Here is a 6,499-nt window from a genome sequence, read left to right as displayed (position 1 = left end):
AGGAATTTAAACACATTTTAAATAAAAACTTAATACATTATGTTTAAAGGTAGTGCTAATTTTACCATCACAAGTTATTAATGGCAGAATTAATGGATTTAATAAGCATATCATGTTTTTTCTAATGTCAGGAACAGTCAAATCTAGCATAGCTTATAGACAGGTAGAAAAAAGTGTTGTCTGCATAGATTGCTTGCTTGACATGCTGAAGGAAGCATGAGAGAAACCTCGCTTCAAGGAATCTAGGTTTTCATACGGCTAGAAAATCCACAAGAGTCACTGGATTGCCCCATTTCTTAGCTGAATCTCCCTTACAGGATTGGTGAATGAGTTTTGAATAATGAAATAAGAATGACTATAAAGGTGAGTTAAATCCAAACACTGAATGAACTACTGAAGTTTCAGGCCTCATGTGGATGCGCCTTACATAAAAACTAAACAAGAGCAGTATTCAAGGAACCACACAATGATGGAAACACAGTGTGGAAGCCAACTTCCTTCTTACTGTCAGTGGGAGAAGGAGATATGAGATGAAAATGCTACTGCACTTGGAGATAACTCCATTGTGCATGATGTGTGTCCATCTGGTCCCCCCCCCCACAAATTTGCTTGGAAGAAGCTGTTTATTTTAAAGGACATTTTTAAGGGTGAAAATTATTAACATCCAAAATGTGGAAAGCATCAGGAGCCTCTTTTTTTTGGGGGGGGGGGATTGGAGACAGCAGAGAAGGGGGAATAAATCCAAGAGGAAAATCTGCCAAGAGAAGTTAGGGCTTCTAGAATTTCTGTTGAGAGAAGTTAGGGCTTCCCCTTTAAGGGAAGCCTTGCAACCTGGGAATGAGAAAGCCTTTGAACTGACGCCCTGGCCAATCGGCTTTTCTACAGGCTTGGCAGCAAGTTATTTCAGGGAGAGCAGACATGCTGATTATTCAAATATCGAGGTTTATATCCACTCCAGGATATCGCGGGGGAAAGGTGAGGTCACTCCGGATCAATCATGCTTGTTGCCGAGAGAAATGGAAATCACATTCTGTGTAGATGGCAGGGATTTAATCAACCTGGAATTGGAATAAAAGCTCTGTGCAGATTCAGCCCAGGATACTAAAAATAATAGTAAAATCTATTAATGTATTAGGATTTTAGAAGTCTGCAAGCACCAGGAAAAACTGTGGCAGCAGTATTAACATATCACAAGGGTGAAATATGTATGCTTTGTGTAGCCATTCCGTCTTGCTCTTGACAATAGCCAGTGCAATTATCTGCACCAGCTTGAGTTTCTGAATTGCAGTAGTCTGAACTACAGGTGCTAGTGTAGCATGGATCCAGGTGGCCAGATCATCCATCAAGGCAAGAGGCTATCTTATGGCCTAGGCGGAGTTGGCAAAGTATGGTTGGGTTTTTTTGTAACAATTAACTTGCTTCCTCAGCAATAAACTTGGATCCAAGGCTTTTCACTGAGTCAGCTAGGATCATCTGACCACCATGAAAACTGGGGAGCACAAGATCCTTCAAAATCGCCTTCCCAACCATCATAAATTGGTTATCCAGCACAGCATTACCTCTTACTAGTAGTCTGCTGCCCTATGCATTATGTGGGTGAAGTTCCTATTGTAGCCACCAGGGGTTACTATTGGCAGTTTTGGGTGCTCTTATGTCTTTCTCTGGTAAGAACAAGAGAAAAGAAAGCCAAGTCTAGGTCTTGTTTGTGCAACTGTGCGCTGTGTTGAACAGCTAAATTAAGCAATTGTAGGAGTGATAATCCATGAACAAAATCTGTGGGTGGTAATTCTATTAATAAAAATGCCTGCAAAACATTGACGAGCCCACAACATGAAAAGCAAGTAATGAGAATTTGAAGAGTTCAGTTTCATTGGTGTAAAGCAAAATCTGTTCTGCACTGCCCAATATGTGTGACTGTTTAAAAACAAACAACCCCCCACCACAACTGCTTTTTTTTACAGTATTTACGAGGCTTCGCCCACCTGTTCTTCATTTCAGAAATACCCTCAGGATTAGATCCAGTAGTATATTTCCAGTAACAATTGGGGGAAGGGGAACCTTTGCTGATTCTCCAAATTGCAGACTCCAAATCTGTCCCTTTAGCTGTTTGACAAAGTCTGAAGGTCCTGGGCACAAATTGGATTAGGTAGAGCCCTCTAGGGCTTGATTTTTAGCCAGCAGGCTGGGCTAGCCAGATAATGCAGGAGGAAGGGAATTCATTTGCACCTAGTTCCTTTCCTACAACAGCCCATGTGCTCTCCCAACATCTCTGGGCTTCTCCCTTGTTCTTCATGCCTTCTCTTTAAATCCCCACTCCCAAGTGGGACCTCACCAATCCTCCCCTCCCTGGGGTGAGATTTGTGAGGCTGACAGCCCTGAGCTCAATGGAGTACCGCCTTTTGCCCCCCCCTCCCCTTCCTCAGCATTGGGTCTCACATAGGGAGGGATCATTGGTTCACTGTCAGGGGACACCACCATGATTGCCATGAGTTTCCTCTCACCTGCTGCCAGCTTTCCACTCCTCCAAGCTCTGCAGTGAGCCTGGGGTGCATTGGCTCATCCAGCCTGGGGAAGTCTTGCGCATGGAAAGCATCATTGCCTGCCTGCATTTCCCTATTCTCCTATGGTTTTCTTGCTCCTGTTTCCTTGCCAGCAGCCTGGTTCCTTTTTCTCAGGGAAAAGTAGGAGGGGACTGACAAGGAAGTTCCTCCCATTCTGCTGGCAAAATCCTTCCCAACAACGAAAGTTATGAGTGGATCCAATCTGTTGAAAAAAGGAGATTAACCTTTACTGCACAAAGCAGTAGACCAGAATGAAGGTATATTTTAATTTTCTGGCACACATAAGAGTTCATTATCTTATGGCCATACCATATGTTCCTTATTTTGGAACTCATCCATTGGCAACCTTAACTAAAGTGCAGTTGTTTTGCAAAGTATAAAATGGGATGCCTGGATTGACCTGAATTTGCTGGAAATTGTAAGGGGCAAAGATACTGTGGGAGAACTAATTCTATTGGGGGGTTGTTTTTATATTTGAAAGCTGATGTTAAGGTTTACTGCAGAAGGTTGCCAAGTGTATTGTTCCAAGTCTTACGGTTGTCACCTAAAGTTTAAATGGCCTCCTAAAGCTAACACCCATATTCCTAAATATTTCTATTTTCTGTTGAACTAACCTAAGTGAAAATTAAATACTGCGAATGTAACAGCTTAAATGAAGCTCTGTGGATTCATTTAACTAGGTAAACTGGACCTCCTCCATAAAATAAGACAAAGGGAGTCCTTGCCTTCATACCCAGCTTTGATAACCAAATATTGTGTACTAGGGGCAAAGCCCGTTGTATCCAAAAATACAACGGGCGCTAGAGCTTGGCAGTGGGAAGAGGAAGGGGAGGACTTGTCCAGTCTGTAAGGGCATGGGGTTGAATGTGTGTGTTGTGTGGGAGGTTGTGGTGGCATGGTGGCAAATGAGGCCATGGGTGTGGAGATATGGGTGTCAAGAACCTGTGGTGTAGAATGTTCATTGAGTATGGGAGAGGACTGACCTTTGGGAATTGTGGCATAGTGGTTACAGATGAGCTTTCCAGAGCCATGTCCTCAGATATGTGAAGGGAAAATCAGACTGGAGACTCTTCTTAGGGGAAGATTACATGGCAACCAATTCCCCCCAGTTCTGCGTTGTTTCCCTTCTTGTGTGAATTAGGCCACAGACACCAAAATGCCCCTCTGCCCTAATACACATGGAGTAGACACAGTACACAGGTTCCTTTTCCATTTTTTTCACTGTTGATAAAATGTTTGTGCACACATGCATCTTTCATGGTTGCTCCTCAGAAGAAGAATGGATTTTTGTACTCTGTTGCTTACTACCCAAAGGAGTCTCAGAGCGGTTTACAAACACCTTTTCTATTCGTCTCCCCACAATAGTCAACCTGTGAGGTATGTGGGGCTGTGAGAGGTCTGAGAGAACTGGGAATGGGCCGCAGTGACCCAGCAGGCCTCAGGTGTCTCAAAGCATTTTCCAATCGTCTTCCCTTTCTCTCCCCATAGCAGACTCCCCATGAGGGAGGTGGGGCAGAGAGTTTCACATGGAAGCTGACAACCCTAAGAGGAAGACTCTGTGTACAGCAGTCTTGACCTTAGTAAGGTTTTTTATACTGGTTTTTAATATGCCAGCCATTTACTTGTTCACTATTTACAGTTTCAGGCTGTAAATATCTATTTAGATCTTCCTGCACTTTCCAGACTCACAGGACTGATGCTGGTCTGCCTGTCTGCGCCCCAGAATACAAACAGTTGCTGATAAGGGCTGGCCATAGCCCATAGGCCAGGAGGGACACTCCTGCACCACTCCCTACCAACTGCAGGCAAAAATGGCTCATTTGAAGGCTGGACTCTGAGGCATTGTACGATTTTGAAGTCCCACCTCCAAACTTCCAGGAATATTTCAAACCAAGGGGTTGCCAACCACCATGTGGGGCCTGGAGAACTCCTGGAATTACAGGTCACCTGCAGAGTATAAAGATCAGCTCCCCAGACTTTGGAGAGGGTTGTGGTAGAGAAGAAACATTTAAGGCCTCCCACACAGGTTGATGTTGAATTTGAAAGACTTGAGGCCTACTGCACAGAGTTATTGTGCAGATGAAACCGGAGACAAAAGAACCACTTTCGTCTCCAGAATAATGCTGTGCAGTGGCCTCAAATCTGCAGAGAGTTGCAAACAAGAAAGATACATGACTTGGCTGTGTCTAACCCCCGGCCAGATCGGTATTTTAAGTGAGAAGGGGCTTTTCTGTGGCCTCCCTGTCAGCCATCTGTTTGGCAGAAGGGGAAAGTTTCCCATCCTCAAAAGGAAGGCCCTGAGGCTCCTCTGCGTTGCTCTTAGAAACACCTCCCTCCCCTCAGTCAGGGGCTGTCAGAGGCTCCTTCGCAGCAGGCCTGAAGGGAGGGGAGAGGGAGAGCACTCTCCAGCCTCCTGCCAGCTCTGGCAGGGTTCTGAGGCAATTTGCAGCTGGACTTGACAGTTAGGACAGCCTATGTTCTGGTACAGCCTATGTTCTCATTCCCCTTGGCAGCCCTACTTACCTCCTCTCCCTGCAGTGGTCAGGGGCAGACTGGCAGCAGTGTCTCCAGATTGCCCCTGGCTGGGCTGACGGGATGGAATTTTGGTCTGTCCTGGGGAGGGGCCAATCGGAAGGCCCAGTCAGTCCAGGGCCAAGGGGCCAATTGTTGGCCCCCCCCATCCTGGATTGAGCCCACCCCAATACCCCTTACTGTTTTATTAAGAGGGACAGATGGCGGAGTTCTGATGATAAGGGAAGTGTGTCTTGACTAAGATCTCTTGTGGCAGAGGAGAGATTTGAACTGTGGACTAGTACCTTGCAAGCTCAGTTGTTTCACAACATCATCTGCACAAAGTAATAACATGTTTTTTCGGTCCTGGTATCAAAGCCTTCCCAGCTTGTTGACATTGGCAAACATTTAAAAGCACAAAGGATGGGATGAGATGTAGAGAGAGTTCTATAGTTTGACTGCATAGAAATTACATACACTCACTAGCTTTTGCTGTCATCAGTAGGAGTGCAAAAATCTTAAAAGCACAGCAAATATGCAGTGGAAGAATCCCATTTTGATTTTGGTCCTATCAAAATAATGAGTTATCTCTAGCATTATTTTAGATTTTGTTTGTATTTTAGTAAACATGAGAGAAATGTTTATTGTGGTATTCTCTGTATGGCACTCTTTCTGATCCATTCGTTGTATTGATCCCCTTTATAATGCAGAATAGTTTATGACTTCTCAGGGGACAGTGCTATGGGCTATGTACATGTTTTAAATAACTGATTGTGAGTGAAAATGGGTAAAAGAAGGCAATAGGAAAATGTCTTGACAGTGATGCTATCAGTCCAGGCTCCTGGCCCCCTGGTTCAGCTGCAGGGTAGTAAATATAATCTATAGCTAGAGATGGTAAAGCTTAGACCCGCTCACCTCCATCTTCCCCCCCCACACACACACACACACGCTTCCTTGCCCTGTGCATTCTGGAAAATGTAGTTTCTAGAATGCTCGCCATTAATGCCATGGGGAGGGGGGCTAAGACCATTAAGTCCAGAGTCTAAATTTAACTGCACCACTGCTGTCCCAGGATCATTCTGCAGTACAGCAGATACAAGAAGAAGACTGAAACAAGCGCCCCTGTTACTGATCCTTAAAATACTTTGGTTCTGAGCTGAATCAGTATCTCTTCATGTGCCCTGTATCTGTTAAACTTCTCCTGTTTCCTGAGCTTAAGCCCGTCACATGCCATTGCTGCAGTGAGCAGGCTTACCAGATTTTGAAAAGCAAAAAAGAGGACATATGTCACAACTGAATACTTCAAACAAGCGATGATCACTATGACAAATCTCATTATAAATACCCCCAACTAGCTGTGGAAATTGTTACTAGCTAACCTTCCAACCCCAAAAGGGTTTTTTTTAAGAGCCCCAAAAATGATGGTC

Source organism: Paroedura picta, chromosome 5 (assembly GCF_049243985.1).
Source record: "Paroedura picta isolate Pp20150507F chromosome 5, Ppicta_v3.0, whole genome shotgun sequence".
NCBI lineage: Eukaryota > Metazoa > Chordata > Lepidosauria > Squamata > Gekkonidae > Paroedura > Paroedura picta.
Note: the sequence above shows the minus strand (reverse complement) of the source record.